The sequence below is a fragment of the Convolutriloba macropyga genome, chromosome 9 (assembly GCF_964194025.1).
Source record: "Convolutriloba macropyga chromosome 9, txConMacr16.3, whole genome shotgun sequence".
In the NCBI taxonomy this organism is placed as follows: domain Eukaryota; kingdom Metazoa; phylum Xenacoelomorpha; order Acoela; family Convolutidae; genus Convolutriloba; species Convolutriloba macropyga.
The window spans coordinates 60,891,893-60,910,850 of record NC_134476.1 but is presented as its reverse complement, the minus strand read 5'-3'; the positions used below and the strand labels follow the sequence as shown (position 1 = coordinate 60,910,850).

Below are 18,958 nucleotides of genomic sequence, written 5' to 3'. Positions count from 1 at the left end.
GAAACTGGTAAAAACTTGTCCAAAATGGTTCGCTGAGTCCGCTTCTTTATCTTTTATCCCCAACTATGGAAAGTGTGTAACCTTCCCGCAACAAATGCGCCCACTCGGACCAAAAATTCACAATTTGGTGACCGAAACAATGTTCGGTGATCAATAAAAACCAGTCCACTTTTCTCTAATTTATCCTCAGCTAAGGATAAAGTGGAGCCTGCCTGCAAACATGAGCCTACAAGGTACAAAATTGACGATTTGGTGACCAAAAAAATGTTTGGTAATGGAAAATGACAAGCCTCATCAAGCGCGGACAATTTAGTGGAAATTGTTACCAACTTGTCTAAAATGGTTCGCTGAGTCCGGCTTTTTATCTTTTATTCAAAACACTATGGCTCATGTATAACGTGCTCTTAAAAAACGCACCCAATTGGACCAAAATTGACAATTTGGTAATCAAAACAAAGTTCGATGATCTAAAAATTTAAGCCTCATCGAGCTCGGTCACTTTTTATAAACGACAATTTCAGCAACAACCACTTCCTCAAACACACATCTAATACTCGAGTAGGCCTCTCTATTTGTTCTCCCACTTTCGTTTACTGCAGAATTGAGATTCGGAGTTGTCTCAGAAACATCTAAGCTCATTATAAAATTCCTATCTTTTAAAGTAACTTTTAATTTAGTGCAAATCGGTGAGTTTCATTTCTTAGGCTGCACTCTGCTAGGGAACTAAAACTTATCAAAAGCAGTTGATACTTACCTATTTACTAAGTTTACCACAACAATTAGGCTAAATAGCATTTGACAAGTGTGAAAAACAAGACTACAATACAAAACTGTTGCATATAAATTCGTTCCCAATTACGCCAATTCCTACAACCATACCATATTGAATGCAACGGTTTCCGTCCGATCCTCCAAATTAAGCAAAATTGGGACTGGAGAGTACTTGGATGGATGACCGCTTCTCAACACCAGGTGTTGTAGGCTTTTTCTTTTGAGTGTGCAAACTACAGAGAATAATTATAGTTGATATTTACATATTTCAGAGCCTCAAAAGACATCGTTGATCGAAAAAGTTAAGGTTCATTGAGCGCAAATACTTTTTTGGAAATTGGTAAAAACTTGTCCAAAATGGTTCGCTGAGTCCGCTTCTTTATCTTTTATCCGCAACTATTGAAGTGTGTAGCCTTCCCGCAATAAATGCGCCCACTCGGACCAAAAACTTACAATTTGGTGCCCGAAACAATGTTCGGTGATTAAAAAAACCAGTCCACTTTTCTCTAATTCATCCTCAGTTATGGCTAAAGTGGAGTCTGCCTGCAAACATGAGCCTACAAGGAACAAAATTGACGATTTGGTGACCAGAAAAATGTTTGGTAATGGAAAATGACAAGCCTCATCAAGCGCGGACACTTTTGTGGAAATTGTTAACAACTTGTCTAAAATGGTTCGCTGAGTCCGGCTTTTTATCTTTTATTCAAAACACTATGGCTCATGTGTAACCTGCTCTTAAAAATCGCACCCAATTGTACCAAAATTGACAACTTGGTAATCAAAACAAAGTTCGATGATCTAAAAAGTCAAGCCTCATCGAGCGCGGTCACTTTTTGTAAACGACAATTTCAGCAACAACCACTTCTCCATAAACACACATCTAATACTCGAGTAGGCCACTTTATTTGTTTTCCCACTTTCGTTTACTGCAGAATTGAGATTCGGAGTTGTCTCAGAAACATCTATGCTCATTATAAAATTCCTCTTTTTTAAAGTAAATTTTAAGTTAGTGCAAATCGCTGAGTTTCATTTCTTAGGCTGCACGCCACTAGGGAATTAAAACTTATCAAAAGCAGTTGATACTTGCCTATTTACTAAGTCTACCAGAACAATTAGGCAAAAAAGCATTTGAAAAGCGTGAAAAACCAGACTACAATACAAAACTGTTGCATATAAATTCGTTCCCAATTAGGCCAATTCCTACAACCATACCATGTTGAATGCAACGGTTTTCGTCCGATCACCGAAACTAAGCGAAATTGGGACTGGAGAGTACTTGGATGGATGACCGCTTCGTAACACCAGGTGTTGTAGGCTTTTTCTTTTGAGTGTGCAAACTACAGAGAATAATTATAGTTGATATTCACATATTTCAGAGCCTCAAAAGACATCGTTGATCGAAAAAGTTAAGGCTCATTGAGCGCAAATACTTTTTTGGAAATTGGAAAAAACTTGTCCAAAATGGTTCGCTGAGTCCGCTTCTTTATCTTTTATCCGCAACTATTGAAGTGTGTAGCCTTCCCGCAATAAATGCGCCCACTCGGACCAAAAACTTACAATTTGGTGCCCGAAACAATGTTCGGTGATTAAAAAAACCAGTCCACTTTTCTCTAATTCATCCTCAGTTATGGCTAAAGTGGAGTCTGCCTGCAAACATGAGCCTACAAGGAACAAAATTGACGATTTGGTGACCAAAAAAATGTTTGGTAATGGAAAATGACAAGCCTCATCAAGCGCGGACACTTTTGTGGAAATTGTTAACAACTTGTCTTAAATGGTTCGCTGAGTCCGGCTTTTTATCTTTTATTCAAAACACTATGGCTCATGTGTAACCTGCTCTTAAAAATCGCACCCAATTGTACCAAAATTGACAACTTGGTAATCAAAACAAAGTTCGATGATCTAAAAAGTCAAGCCTCATCGAGCGCGGTCACTTTTTGTAAACGACAATTTCAGCAACAACCACTTCTCCATAAACACACATCTAATACTCGAGTAGGCCACTTTATTTGTTTTCCCACTTTCGTTTACTGCAGAATTGAGATTCGGAGTTGTCTCAGAAACATCTATGCTCATTATAAAATTCCTCTTTTTTAAAGTAAATTTTAAGTTAGTGCAAATCGCTGAGTTTCATTTCTTAGGCTGCACGCCACTAGGAAATTAAAACTTATCAAAAGCAATTGATACTTGCCTATTTACTAAGTCTACCAGAACAATTAGGCAAAAAAGCATTTGAAAAGCGTGAAAAACAAGACTACAATAAAAAACTGTTGCATATAAATTCGTTCCCAATTACGCCAATTCCTACAACCATACCATGTTGAATGCAACGGTTTTCGTCCGATCACCGAAATTAAGCGAAATTGGGACTAGAGAGTACTTGGATGGATGACCGCTTCGTAACACCAGGTGTTGTAGGCTTTTTCTTTTGAGTGTGCAAACTACAGAGAATAATTATAGTTGATATTTACATATTTCAGAGCCTCAAAAGCCATCATTGATCGAAAAAGTTAAGGCTCATTGAGCGCAAATACTTTTTTGGAAATTGGTAAAAACTTGTCCAAAATGGTTCGCTGAGTCCGCTTCTTTATCTTTTATCCCCAACTATGGAAAGTGTGTAACCTTCCCGCAACAAATGCGCCCATTCGGACCAAAAATTTACAATTTGGTGACCGAAACAATGTTCGGTGATCAATAAAAACCAGTCCACTTTTCTCTAATTTATCCTCAGCTATGGCTAAAGTGGAGCCTGCCTGCAAACATGAGCCTACAAGGAACAAAATTGACGATTTGGTTACCAAAAAAATGTTTGGTAATGGAAAATGACAAGCCTCAACAAGCGCGGACACTTTTGTGGAAATTGTTAACAACTTGTCTAAAAATGTTCGATGAGTCCGGCTTCTTATCTTTTATTCAAAACACTATGGATCATGTGTAACCTGCTCTTAAAAAACGCACCCAATTGGACCAAAATTGACAACTTGTTAATAAAAACAAATTTCGATAGTCTAAAAAGTCAAGCCTCATCGAGCGCGGTCACTTTTTGTAAACGAAAATTTCAGCAACAACCACTTCTCCAAACAAACATCTAATACTCGTGTTCACTTTATTTGTTCCCCCACTTTACTGCAGAATTGAGATTCGGAATTGTCTCAGAAACATCTATGCTCCTTATAAAATTCCTCTTTATTAAAGTAATTTTTAAGTTAGTGCAAATCGGTGAGTTTCATCGAGCGCAGTCACTTTTTGTAAACGAAAATTTCAGCAACAACCACTTCTCCAAACAAACATCTAATACTCGTGTAGGCCACTTTATTTGTTCCCCCACTTTACTGCAGAATTGAGATTCGGAATTGTCTCAGAAACATCTATGCTCCTTATAAAATTCCTCTTTATTAAAGTAATTTTTAAGTTAGTGCAAATCGGTGAGTTTCATCGAGCGCGGTCACTTTTTGTAAACGAAAATTTCAGCAACAACCACTTCTCCAAACAAACATCTAATACTCGTGTAGGCCACTTTATTTGTTCCCCCACTTTACTGCAGAATTGAGATTCGGAATTGTCTCAGAAACATCTATGCTCCTTATAAAATTCCTCTTTATTAAAATAATTTTTAAGTTAGTGCAAATCGATGAGTTTCATTTCTTAGGCTGCACTCTTCTACGGAACTAAAACTTATCAAAAACAGTTGATACTTACCTACTTACTAAGTTTACCACAACAATTAGGCTTAAAAGCATTTGACAAGTGTGAAAAACAAGACTACAATACAAAACTGTTGCATATAAATTCGTTCCCAATTACGCCAATTCCTACAACCATACCATGTTGAATGCAACGGTTTTCGTCCGATCACCGAAGTTAAGCAAAATTGGGATTGGAGAGTACTTGGATGGATGACCACTTCGTAACACCAGATGTTGTAGGCTTTTTCTTTTGAGTGTGCAAACTACAGAGAATAATTATAGTTGATATTTACATATTTTAGAGCCTCAAAAGACATCAGTGATCAAAAAAGTTAAGGCTCATTGAGCGCAAATTCTTTCTTGGAAACTGGTAAAAACTTGTCCAAAATGGTTCACTGAGTCCGCTTCTTTATCTTTTATCCCCAACTATGGAAGTGTGTAAACTTCCCGCAACACATGCGCCCACTCGGACCAAAAATTTACAATTTTGTGACCGGAACAATGTTCGGTGATAAAAAAAACCAGTCCAACTTTCTCTTATTTATCCTCAGCTATGGCTAAAGTGGAGCCTGCCTGCAAATATGAGCCTACAAGGAACAAAATTGACGATTTGGCGACCAAAAAAATGTTTGGTAATGGAAAATGACAAGCCTCATCAAGCGCGGACACTTTTGTGGAAATTGTTAACAACTTGTCTAAAATGGTTCGCTGAGTCCGGCTTTTTATCTTTTATTCAAAACACTATGGCTCATGTGTAACCTGCTCTTAAAAACGCACCCAATTGTACCAAAATTGACAACTTGGTAATCAAAAGAAAGTTCGATGATCTAAAAAGTCAAGCCTCATCGAGCGCGGTCACTTTTTGTAAACGACAATTTCAGCAACAACCACTTCTCCAAACAAACATCTAATACTCGTGTAGGCCACTTTATTTGTTCCCCCACTTTACTGCAGAATTGAGATTTGGAATTGTCTCAGAAACACCTATGCTCCTTATAAAATTCCTCTTTATTAAAGTAATTTTTAAGTTAGTGCAAATCGGTGAGTTTCATCGAGCGCGGTCACTTTTTGTAAACGAAAATTTCAGCAACAACCACTTCTCCAAACAAACATCTAATTCTCGTGTAGGCCACTTTATTTGTTCCCCCACTTTACTGCAGAATTGAGATTCGGAATTGTCTCAGAAACATCTATGCTCCTTAAAAAATTCCTCTTTATTAAAGTAACTTTTAAGTTAGTGCAAATCGGTGAGTTTCATCGAGCGCGGTCACTTTCTGTAAACGACAATTTCAGCAACAACCACTTCTCCATAAACACTTCCAATAATCGTGTTAGGTATTTTATTAGTTTCCCCGTTTTCGTTTACAGCAGAATTGAGATTTGGAATTGTCTCAGAAACATCTAAGCTTATTGTAAATTTCACCTTTATTGAACTAAATTTTGTGTTAGGCTGCACTTTGAATACATTCAATTGAAACTTCAAAAGCAGTTGATAGTTACCTATTTACTAAATTTACCACAACAAATAGACTAAAAGCATTTGACAAGTGGGAAAAACAAGACTACAATTCAAAACTGTTGCATATAAATTTGTTCCCAATTACGCCAATTCCTACTACTATACCCTGTTGAATGCACCGGTTCTCGTCCGATCACCGAAGGTAAGCAACAGTGAGCCTGGCTAGTGCTTGGATGGCTGACCGCTTCGTAACACCAGGTGTTGTAGGCTTTTTCTTTTGAGTGTGCAAACTACAGAGAATATTTATAGTTGATATTTACGTATTTTAGAGCCTCAAAAAATCTCGTTGATCGAAAAAGTTATGGTCTATCGAGCGCGGATACTTTTTTGGAAATTGATAAAACTTAGTCAAAAATGGTTTGCTGAGTCCAGTTCTTTATCTTGTATCACCAACTATAGCTAATGTGTTAGCTGCCCGCAAAAATCCGCCCATTCAGACCAAAAATTCACAATTTGGTGACCGAAACAATGTCCGGTGATAGAATAATTCCAGTCCACTTTTCTCTGTTTTATCCTCAACTTTGGCTTAAGTGAAGCCTGCCCGCAAAAATGAGATTGATAAAACTCGTCCAAATGGTTCGCTGAGTCCGATTTCTTAAATTTTATCCCTAAGTATGCCTAATGTGGAGCATGGCCACAAAAACGCGTCCAATTGAACCAAAATTGACAATTTGGGGACTAAAACGGAGTTTGATGAAGGAAAAAGCTATATAAGCTAAGCCTCATCGAGCGCGGGCACTTTTTGGAAATTGGTAACAATTTGTCTAAAATGGTTCGCTGAATCCGCTTCTTTTATCCCCAACACCAATGCTAATGCGTAACCTGCCGCAAAACAATGCACCCAATCAGACTAAATTTGACAACTTCGTAATCAAAGCAATATTCGATGATCGAAAAAGTCAAGCTTCATCGAGCGCAGTCACTTTATGTAAACGACAATTTCAGCAACAACCACTTCTCCAAAAACACTTCCAATAATCGTGTTAGCTATTTTATTAGTTCCCCCGCTTTCGTTTATAGCAGAATTGAGATTTGGAATTGTCTCAGAGTCTCAGAAACATCAAAGCTTATTATAAATTTCACCTTTATTGAACTAATTTTTACGTTAGGCTGCACTCTCAATGCATTCAACTAAAACTTTTCGAAAAAAGTTGATACCTACGTATTTACTAAGTCTATCACAGTAATTTGGCTAAGAGCATTTGACAGGTGTGAAAATCAGGACTAAAATACAAAACTTTTGCATATAAATCCGTTCCCAAATACGCCAATTCCCACGAGCATATCATGTTGAATGCACCGGTTTGCGTCCGATCACCGAAGGTAAGCAACAGTGGGCCTGGTTAGTACTTGGATGGCTGATCGCTTCGTAACACCAGGTGTTGTAGGCTTTTTTTGAGTGTGCAAACTACAGAGAATAATTATATTAGATATTTACGTATTTAAGAGCCTCAAATAGCCTCGGTGATCGAAAAGTTAAGGCTTATCGAGCGCGGAAATTATTTTGGAAATTGGTAAAAAACTTGTCTAAAATGGTTCGCTGAGTCCACCTCTTTATCTTGTATCCCCAACTATAGCTAATGTGTCAGCTGCCCGCAAAAATCCGCCCATTCAGACCAAAAATTCACAATTTGGTGACCGAAACAATGTCCGGTGATAGAAAAATTCCGGTCCACTTTTCTCTGTTTTATCCTCAACTATGGCTAAAGTGGAGCCTGCGTGCAAAGATGAGATTGATAAAATTTGTCCAAATAATTCGCTGAGTCCGATTTTTTAAAATTTTGTCGCTAATTATGCCTAATGTGGAGCATGACAACTTTGGCTAAAGTGAAGCCTGCCCGCAAAAATGAGATTGATAAAACTCGTCCAAATGGTTCGCTGAGTCCGATTACTTAAATTGAATCCCTAAGTATGCCTAATGTGGAGCATGGCCACAAAAACGCGTCCAATTGAACCAAAATTGACAATTTGGGGACTAAAACGGAGTTTGATGAAGGAAAAAGCTATATAAGCTAAGCCTCATCGAGCGCGGGCACTTTTTGGAAATTGGTAACAATTTGTCTAAAATGGTTCGCTGAATCCGCTTCTTTTATCCCCAACACCAATGCTAATGCGTAACTTGCCGCAAAAAAATGCACCCAATCAGACTAAATTTGACAACTTCGTAATCAAAACAATATTCGATGATCGAAAAAGTCAAGCTTCATCGAGCGCAGTCACTTTATCTAAACGACAATTTCAGCAACAACCACTTCTCCAAAAACACTTCCAATAATCGTGTTAGCTATTTTATTAGTTCCCCCGCTTTCGTTTACAGCAGAATTGAGATTTGGAATTGTCTCAGAGTCTCAGAAACATCAAAGCTTATTATAAATTTCACCTTTATTGAACTAATTTTTATGTTAGGCTGCACTCTGAATGCATTCAACTAAAACTTTTCGAAAAAAGTTGATACCTACGTATTTACTAAGTCTATCACAGTAATTTGGCTAAGAGCATTTGACAGGTGTGAAAATCCAAGACTAAAATACAAAACTTTTGCATATAAATCCGTTCCCAATTACGCCAACTCCCACGAGCATATCATGTTGAATGCACCGGTTCGCGTCCGATCACCGAAGGTAAGCAACAGTGGGCCTGGTTAGTACTTGGATGGCTGATCGCTTCGTAACACCAGGTGTTGTAGGCTTTTTTTGAGTGTGCAAACTACAGAGAATAATTATATTTGATATTTACGTATTTAAGAGCCTCAAATAGCCTCGGTGATCGAAAAGTGAAGGCTTATCGAGCGCGGAAATTATTTTGGAAATTGGTAAAAACTTGTCTAAAATGGTTCGCTGAGTCCACCTCTTTATCTTGTATCCCCAACTATAGCTAATGTGTCAGCTGCCCGCAAAAATCCGCCCATTCAGACCAAAAATTCACAATTTGGTGACCGAAACAATGTCCGGTGATAGAAAAATTCCAGTCCACTTTTCTCTGTTTTATCCTCAACTATGGCTAAAGTGGAGCCTGCGCGCAAAGATGAGATTGATAAAATTTGTCCAAATAGTTCGCTGAGTCCGATTTTTTTAAATTTTATCGCTAATTATGCCTAATGTGGAGCATGACCACAAAAAACGAGCCCAATTGAACCAAAATTGACAATTTGGTGACCAAAACGGAGTTTGGTGATGGAAAAAGCTAAGCCTCATCGAGCGCGGACACTTTTCGGTAAATTGGTAAGAACATGTCTAAGGTGGAGCCTTTGGCTAAGTTGGAGCCTGCCCAGGAAAAATGAGTTCAACTGGATCATAATTGACGATTTGTAAACCAAAAAAATTTCGGTGATAAAACAAGTTAAGCCTCATCGAGCGCGGACATTTTTCTGGAAATTGGTAAGACTTTGTCCAAATTGAAATGGTTCACTGGATCCGATTCTTCTTCTTTTATCCCCAACTATGGCTACTTTGTAACTTGCCCACAAAAAGTGAGCCAAATCGGACCAAAATTGACGATTTGGTAATTAAAAAAAAGTTTGGTGATCAAAGACAATAAGTCTCATTGAGCGCGGTCACTTTTTGTAGACGACAATTTCAACTATTGACCCAAACAAAATTCGAATACTCGTGTATGACTTTTTAAGTCTTTTCCCGCTTTCGTATACTGCAAAATTGAGAATTGGAACTGTCTCAGACACATCAAAACTATTTTTATAATCCCCCTTTATAAAACTAAATTTTAAGTTAGTGCAAATCGGTAAGTTTCAAACTTTCGGCTGCACTCCGCTTACGTAGAATGCATTCAAATAAAACTTATCAGATAAAGTTGATACTTACCTATTTACTAAGTTTATCACAACAATTAGGCTGAAATCATTTGACAAGTATGAAAGCAAGTGTACAATACAGTACTGTTGAATTAAAATTTGTTCCCAATTACAAGTGACTAAAACCATACCATGTTGATTGCACCGCTTTTTGTCCGATCATCGAGATTAGGCAAGATTGCGCTGGTTTAGTGCTTCGAAGGGTGACCGCCTGGGAATATCAGCTAATTTAGGCTTTTTTAGCGTTAAAACCTTATGGAGTATTTATTTTTGACATTTTCACACTTCAGAGCCTCAAAAAGCTTCGGTTATCGAAAAAGTAAAGCATCATCGAGCGTGAACTTTTTTTTGGAAATGGAGAAAAATTTGTCCAAAGTGGTTCAAATCAATGAAACCACTTTTTTCTATTTTATCGTCAACTATGGCTAAAGTGGAGCCTGCCCACAAAAATGAGGCTAGGCTGCAGGAAACAAAATTGGCATTTTGGTCACCAAAACAGAGTTCAGTAATGGAAAATGCCAAGCCTCATCGAGCGCGGACACTTTTCTGGAAATTGGTAAAAACATGTCCAAAACAGTTCACTGAGTCCGATTCTTCTTCTTTGATCCCCAACTATGACTATTGTGTAACTTGCCCACTGACGTTGAGCCCACTTGGACCAAAAACTTTCGACTTGGTGACCAAAACAATGTTCCGTGATCGAAAAAATTACGGCTCATCGAGCAGCGACGCTTTTTTGGTATATTGGTAAGAACAAGTCCAAAATTGTTCGCTCAGTCCAAATTTTCTTGTTTTATCCCCAACTACGGCTGAAGTAGAGCCTGCACACATAAAAAAGCCAAATCGGACCAAAATTGACGATTTGGTAACGGAAAAAGATTCGGTGATCGAAGAAGTTAGGCCTCACCGAGCTTGGACATTTTTTTTAGAAATGGTTGAAAGTTTGTGCAAAGTGGTTCGCTGAGTCGTTTTTTTATCCTCAACTAAGGCTAAAGGGGAGCTTGCCCATAGAAAAATGAGCGCAAACGGATTTAAAATGACGATTTGATGACAAAAACAAAGTTGAGTGATCGATGAAGTTAAGCCTCATCGAGCACGGACACTTTTCAGGAAATTGGTAAAAACTTGTCAATGATGGTTCACTTTTTCTTGAGTCCAATTTTTCTTCTTTTATCCCCAACTATGGCTTTTGTGTATTTTGCCCACAAGAATTTGATCCTAATCGGATCAAAATTGCCGATTTGATAACCTAAAAAGTTTGGTGATCGATGAAAATGAGTTTCATCGAGCGCGGTTACTTTTTGTAAACAATTTCGGCAAGAACCATTGCACCAAACACATTTCCAATACTCTTATAGGCCTTTCTATTTGTTTTGCGCTTTCGTCTACTACAGACTTGAGAATTGGAACTGTCTCAGAAACATCTATACTATTTGTATAATCCCACTTTAGTAAACAAAACTTTAAGTTAGTGCAAATCGGTGAGTTTCATTTTTTAGGCTGCAATCCGCTAATGCAAAATGCATTCAAAAAAATTATCAGATAAAGTTGATACTTACCTATTTACTAAGTTTATCACAACAATAAGGCTAAAAGCAATTCACCACTGATTTTTCCAATTACCGGCCTAAACCCACTGAAGTCATGCTTTCGGCTCAATGTCCGGTTATACAGGTTCCTCGGACCCAACTGATCTGTCCTCTGTTTTGCACCCGTTCCACTGTTTTTTGGCTGGTTGGAATAAAAAATTTGTGCCTTGGTAATAAAACACTGTATGGCTACGAATTTCATAAATAAAAACACAACCGTGGCCAAAATTGCATGTATTAAAATAGTATTTCGCAAACCGCAGGGCGAGCAGTTAAAGTAATCCTATATATGAATATACGATGACAATACGATACTGTTGTATATAAATTTACTCCCACTTACGCAAATGCCTACAACCATACCATGTTGAATGCACCGGTTCTCGTCCGATCACCGAAGTTAAGCAACATTGGGCCTGGTTAGTACTTGGATGGGTGACCGCTTGGGAACACCAGGTGTTGTAGGCTTTTTTCAAGTATTCAAACCTCGTAGAATAATTTTTTCTGATATTTACACATTTTAGAGCCTCAAAAAGCCTCGGTGATCGAAAAAGTTAAGCCTCATCGAGCGCGGATACTTTTTTGAAGATTGGTAAAAACTTTTCCAAAACGGTTCGCTGTGTCCAATTTTTTGTCTTTTTCCCAATTACGGCTTAGGTGAAGCTTGCCCAAAAAAATGAGCCAAATCGGACTAAAATTGAGGATTTGGTGACCAAAACAAAGTTCGGTGATCGAAAAAATTAAGCCTCATCGAGTTCGGATACTTTTTGTAAATCACAATTTCAGCAGAAAGCATTGCTCCAAACATACTCCACATACTTGTATAGGCCACTTCATTTGTTCCCCTGCTTCCGTTTACTGCAGGATTGAGATTTAGAACTGTCTCAGAAACATCTATGCTTTTTGTAAAATTCCCCTTCATTAAACTAAGTTATAAGCTAGTGCAAACCGATGAGTTGCGTTCTCTAGGCTTCACTCCGCTAACACAGAATGCTAGAATGCATTAAACAAAAAATTATCAAGTGACGTTGAAACTTACCTATTTACTAAGTTTATCACAACAATAAGGCTAAAAAGATTTGACAAGTATGAAAACAAGGCTACAATACAATACTGCTGTATATATATTCGGTCCCAATTGCTTAACTGCCTACAACCATACCATTATGAATTCACCGATTTTTGTCCCATCACCAAAATTAAGCAACATTGGGCCTGTTTAGTGCTTCCCAGGTTGACTGCTTGAGAACAACAGGGGGTCGTAGGCTTTTCTTTTGAGTGCTCAAACCTGAAAGGATAATTGTATTTGATATTTGCACATTTTAGAACCACAAAAAGGCCGCGGTGGTCAAAAAAGTTAGTTCAGCATTATCGAGTGGGGTCACTTTTTGTAATTGACAATTTCAGCAATTATCGCTGCTCCAAGCACACTTACAATACTCCTGTAGGCCATTTTATTTGTTCCACTGCTTTCGTTTATTGCAGAACTTAGATTTGAAACTGCCTCAAAAACATCTCTGCTAAAGGTAAAATTCCCCTTTTTTAAACTAATTTTAATAAGTGCAAACCATGACTTCAGTTAATTAAGCTGCACTCCAGTAATGCAGAACACATTTATATAAATATATCAAACAAAATTGATACTTACAAATTTACAAAGTTTATCACAACAATTAGGATAAAACGATTTGACGAGTATGAATACAGGACTACAATACAATAATGTTGTATATAAATTTGTTCCCAAATACTTAAATGCCTACGTCCATACCATGTAGAATGCACCGGTTTTCGTCCAATCACCAAAAATAAGCAACATTGCGCCCGATTAGTGCTTCGCAGGTTGACTGTTTGGGAACAACAGGGTTTGTAGGCTTTTCTTTTGAGTGCTCAAACTTCAAAGGATAATTGTGTTTGATATTTGCACACAAAAGCCCGCGATGATCAAAATAGTTAGTTAAGTATCATCGAGCGCGGTCACTTTTTTGTAAACAACGTTTTCAGCAATAACCGCTGCTCCAAAGACAATTCCAATACTCGTTTACGCCAATTTATTTGTTCCCCCGCTTTCGTTTACAGCAGAATTGAGATTTGGAACTGTCTCAGAAACATCTATGCTAATTGTAAAATTCCTCTATATAAAACTAATTTTTAAGCTAGTGCAATTCGGTGAGTTGCATTCTCTGGGCTTCACTCAGCTAACGCAGAATGCATTCAACTAAAACTTATCATTTAAAGTTGATACTTACTTATTTACTACATTTATCACAACAATTAGGCTAAAGGGATTTGACAAGTATGAATACAAGACTTTAATACAATACTGTTGTACATAAATTCGTTCCTAATTACGCAAATGTCTAAAACCATACAGGTTGAATCCACCGGTTTTTGTCCGATCACCGAAGTTAAGCCACATTGGGCCTGTTTAGTGCTTCGAAGGGTGACTGCTTGGAAACAACAGGTGTTGTAGGCTTTTTCTTTTGAGTGTTCAAACCTCACAGAATAATTATATTGGATATTTGCATTTTTTACAGTTTCTAAAGGCCTCGCTGATCAAAAAAGTTAGTTAAGCATTATCGAGTGGGGTCATCTTTTATAAACAACAATTTCAGCAATAACCGCTGCTCCAAACACAGATCCAATACTCGTGTAGGCCTCTTTTTTGTTCCCCCGCTTTCGTTTACTGCAAAATTGAGATTCGGAACTGACTCAGAAACATCTATGCCAATTGTAAAATTCCTCTTTATTTAGCTAAACTTTAAGTTAGTGCAAATTGGTGAGTTCAATTCTTTAGGCTGCACTTCGCTAACGCAGAATGCATTCAACTAAAATTTATCAAATAAAGTTGAAGCTTACCTATTTACTAAGTTCATCACAACAATAAGGCTAAAAGCAATTCACCACTGATTTTCCCAATTACCGGCCTAAACCCACTGAAGTCATGCTTCCGGTTCAATGTCTGGTTATACAGGTTCCTCGGACGCAATTCATCTGTCCTTTGTTTTACGGCCGTTCCCCTGTATTGTGGATGGTTGGATTAAAAAGTTTGTGCGTCGGTCATAAAACACTGTATGGCTACGAATTGCATAAATTATAACACAACCAGGGCTAAAATTGCATGTATTAAGTGACTAATTTGCAAACCGCAGGGCGAGCAGTTAAAGTAATCCTATATCTGAATATACGATGACAATACAATACTGTTGTATAAAAATTCGTTCCCACCTACGCAAATGCCTACAACCATACCATGTTGTCCGTTCAACGAAATTAAGGAAGATTGGACCTGCTTAGTACTTGGAAGGGTGAACGCCTGGGAACATCAAGTGTTGTAAGCTTGTTTTATAGCATTAAAATCTCATTGTATAATTATATTTGATATTTGCACATTTTAGACTCTCAAAATACTCGGTGATCGAAAAGGTTAAGCATAATCGAGCGCGGAAACTTTTCTGGAAACGGGTAAAATTTAGTCCAAAGTGGTTCGCTGACTTCATTTGTTCTATTTTATCCCATTCACGGCTAAAGAGGAGCCTGCCCACAAAAAATGAGTCCAAACGGACCAAAAACGACAATTTGATGACGAAAACAAAGTTGGGTGATCAATAAAGTTAAGCCTAATCGAGCGCAATTTCTGCAATAGCCATTGCTCCAAACACACTTCCGATATTCGCGTGCAGGCCATTTTTTTCATTCTCCCCGCTTCCGTTTTCTGCAGAATTGAGATTTAGAACTGTTTTAGAAACATCTATACTTATTGTAAAATTCCTTTTAGTGAACACTTACAGCTATCAAAGAGAATGGACTGAAAACCATTCCATATCATAGTGCCAATCGAAGCGGCTGTAAATATAGACAAACTGAAAATAAACTTAGCCAGGTAACCCATCTGTTAAACTATGAAACGCTCATTGAATTAGATGATTTGACAAACAACAATAAAGCTATAAAACATTTTTATCGCCAAAAAGATAAGATTAAAGAAATTGATCATTACAAAATGTTACATTTGATGAGGCTTAACTTTTTCAGTCACCGAACTTTGTTCAAGTCACCAAATCGTCAATTTTGATTGAAATTTGCTCATTTTTTGTGGTCAGGTGCCACTTTAGCCAAACTTTGTCCTAAATTAAAAAATTATGGCTCAGTCACTCGAAAATTTAGAAGTGCGTGAAAATGTCACATGAGAAGTCAGAGATTATTCTAGAAAAAGCGCAAAGATGGTCAAGCAAAAAAAATGCATTAAAATTACAGTCGGTGGATTACCCGAAACGACGCGAAGAGTCGTACAATATAATCTCTAAATCAGAAGAATCAAGAGAAAGAGAAGGCGTTCCGCCTAAATCGGAAGTGTTGAAAAAAGGAGACGCGTTTATTGATTTGAGGGCTTGGGTTGGTGTTGGGGGCAGGTATATGAAAGGGAGGGTAGCTTGGGTGCGCGGTAGGTGGGTGGGGGTGGGTGTAGGTTGGTTGGGGGCGGGGGGCGTAGGGCGTAGTTGGGTTAGGGGGTAGTAATGTACGGGGGAGGTAGGTTGGGGGCGTAGGTTAATGGGGGGGGGGGGGGGGGGGGTAGGTAGATGGGGCAGGGGGGTCCCTTTCCTCCGCCAATTCGTTGAAGATATCCGATATCTGGGTTATGCTGGTTATTTAATTGTATACCCAGTAGATCATGTCTTGTAATATTTCAACTATACCCGTCGTTTGGCTGTGTAGTCGCACTTTCGTGTGTTTTGATTTCCTCGCAGCTGCGGTACTGGTATGATCTCTTGGCTAATAGGTTTGGCCTTGTCCTTTTTCTACTTTGGCATCCCTTCCTGTACATTTCGGATTTCTCTCTGTATTTGAGCATAGGGAAGAGGGAATGTTATGGGAAGAAAACTTCTTAAAATGACCTTTGGACCTTGAACATGACCAACAGCACCTAATCACTGTATTACTAACTAAGCTACTGTTCGAAAACAGATGTTCACCTTCTAAAACACAAGTCAATGTTCGAAATCAAAAGTACAAGACATGAACAAACTTGCGTCATCTAAATAAAAACAACCTGTAGAATCTCAATACTCCTCTTTGCGTCTTAAAAAGACACACGTTTACAATAATTGCTTCTTATTCGAGAGCAGTTAAAAATCTACTATTAATTTTTGTCTTTCTATTTCTAAATAAAAATGGTTATTATTGAATAACTTGAATTATTGCGGAAGTAAAAAGCAACAGAAGCATAAGCACGAGATTCGTTATTGTACAAAGCTCATTTCAATTCCATATCCAATCAATTCAATCATTTAACTTCACTGACGATCAAATTAATCAACCTCGTCTTCTGTTCACATCTAAGAGCACATGTTAACACTTAGGCTGGGATCAACTTCAAACCATTAGAACTCATTATTTACATCTTTCCCATTTAGTTCAAAACCAATTAATTTGACATTCAACCGAGACTAGTTGGGCCAACTTTTGGATTGAAAATCTTCACATTCCCATTCACCTCTACTCACCTATATTTAAACATACCCAGCAGATTGCCGGAAAATAGCCGCCGTTGATTCCCAAAACCACGATTGTGATTGACAGACTGGAAAACACTAAAAAAAATTGATTTTTGTACAAAAACATTTTTAAATTGCGAGCCATTTCAATGTCATTTTGTAGTTGAACATAATCCTGTCTCTTAGTGAGAGGATACAAGGACTAGTAACAATACCAATAAGCATTAGAGATGGTAACTAAGATATATAAGATATATAGGGTTTGTCCCACTTCTATCTGTGATTTCGTGTTTTTGGATCTTTTCCGTTTGTGCCCCCCCCCTCCCCAAGGCTTAGTGACATTTTGAAAAGGTTTGTTGAGCAACTGCAGTTTAAAAGCACTTTGAGTAGAATGAGATATGATCGAAACTAGCTTAGTTAAAAAGACTCCACGCAAAATGTAGTAAAAGCGGCAAAATGAGGCAAAGCAAAACAAATTTTTGTTTGACGAAGCAAAAAAAAACATAGCAGGACAAGTCCTGAAATACAATTCCAAGAACTAAAGGACAAACTGAAAACCCATGCATCTGTCCAGCAGATCAATTGAACAAAGCCGCTCAGGAAGAAATAGCCTCAAATGTTGAAACTAAAATATTCAAAAAAGTAAACAAAATTATTATCACTGCTAGAACTCTTAGAGTTTTTACCCAGTAGACATTATTTGATCCTTTCAATTATACCCAATAACCAACGCACAAGCATTGAAAGGGGCCTACTGGCCACAAAAGAATTAGCATAAATACTTAGAAATATATATATGAAATATGACAAATGCTTAGAAAAATGAAAATTGCAGAACTTTTTGAAAGTTTAGACTTCCCAATATCAATATTTCCAAAACCACTTTGAAATGGAAAAAAATCTTCAAAAAACTGATTACAGTTGAAAATTTCAAAGTCTCAAGAACTAATCCATTGTCTCCAGAAAACTTAATCAAAAATTTGCAAAAAATTTGTGATATTAAAAAGCTGAAAATAGTCCTATTCTCTCCAGTAACCCATCTGCAATGCGCAAAAAAATTGATTGGACCTCAAAGATCGACAAAAACAGAAAATGACAATATTTTAAAAAACAGTTGGAAATTTTATAGAAATGTTTCCGAAAATTGAGATAATAATATCTTCAGAAACAATGAATTGTCTCCAAAAACTATTCAGCAACCTAATTTCAAGCCTGCAGGCCGATAAGATAGATAACTTCGGAAAATGAGAAGAATTTTCAAGATAATTTAAAAAAATGCAAAAATTGGTGATATTATTATGCTGAATGCCATTTCTTTGTCCCTATCAACGATTCACTAACCTATTATCAAACCCTAGAAGAAATTACCTGCCTCTTAGGGCTGAAAATTGACAGTTTTGAGAATTTGAAAAATTTAAACAGAAATTGCTAAACTTCGTGAAATTAAAAAGTTGACAACCATTCCATTGCTACTTGAAACTATGCATTAACCTATTATGCAACCTTTGAGGAAGCTCTTTGGCCCCAGGGGCTGGAAAAACTCGAAGAACAACAAAAAATTTCGAAGTTGCAAAAATTGCAAAAATTAGAATAATTTTGCGGGTCAAAAAAAGTAATGATGTCTAGCAAAAGACCTTGTTACCTTTAACAAACGTCAACCCAAAACTGGTCAAGCAAAAAATTCGAGAAATGACGGAAAACGTGAAAAATTTCAATGTTTTGGGATCAAAAACTCCCAATAAATGGTCTTTTAACCTTGAATCCTTGAATTACTGTCTTCCCAGTACGTTCACCACTCTAAGCACTTGAGGCACAGCAAAAACCAGCAAAATGCCTCTACTGAAACCTGATGCCCGCTGAGCTTTACTTGTTTAGCCCCTTTTGAAAACTCAGTCATGGAAAAAGGTAACAGAACATCTTAAAAAAGCATGGCAGGAAAATAAAAACTGGAAAATGTAGGTTTCTTAATTTTGCAATATTAAGAAATTCAAAACCACTTTTTTCTCTGGAATCTGTCCAGCAACCTATCTGCATAACCTAAAAAAGATAATCGGAAATTTTAATCAAATGCTGCTAAACTTTTTGAGATT

At 37.5% G+C, this 18,958-nt stretch overlaps 1 non-coding gene and 6 pseudogenes across 1 annotated transcript; all 7 read left to right on the top strand.

The window, feature by feature from the left end:
• The first annotated feature begins 1,969 nt into the window (after positions 1 to 1,969).
• Positions 1,970 to 2,088, top strand: LOC142347291 (5S ribosomal RNA; annotated as a pseudogene).
• A 985-nt stretch (positions 2,089 to 3,073) lies between these two features.
• Positions 3,074 to 3,192, top strand: LOC142347292 (5S ribosomal RNA; annotated as a pseudogene).
• Positions 3,193 to 4,581: 1,389 nt separating this feature from the next.
• On the top strand, positions 4,582 to 4,700 carry LOC142347285 (5S ribosomal RNA; annotated as a pseudogene).
• A 1,367-nt stretch (positions 4,701 to 6,067) lies between these two features.
• Positions 6,068 to 6,186, top strand: LOC142347289 (5S ribosomal RNA; annotated as a pseudogene).
• Positions 6,187 to 7,248: 1,062 nt separating this feature from the next.
• Positions 7,249 to 7,367, top strand: LOC142347290 (5S ribosomal RNA; annotated as a pseudogene).
• A 1,179-nt stretch (positions 7,368 to 8,546) lies between these two features.
• Positions 8,547 to 8,665, top strand: LOC142347286 (5S ribosomal RNA; annotated as a pseudogene).
• A 3,057-nt stretch (positions 8,666 to 11,722) lies between these two features.
• Positions 11,723 to 11,841, top strand: LOC142346887 (5S ribosomal RNA). Its single transcript, XR_012759923.1, has one exon. It is a non-coding gene; the product is annotated as a 5S ribosomal RNA (ribosomal RNA).
• Positions 11,842 to 18,958: the final 7,117 nt, after the last annotated feature.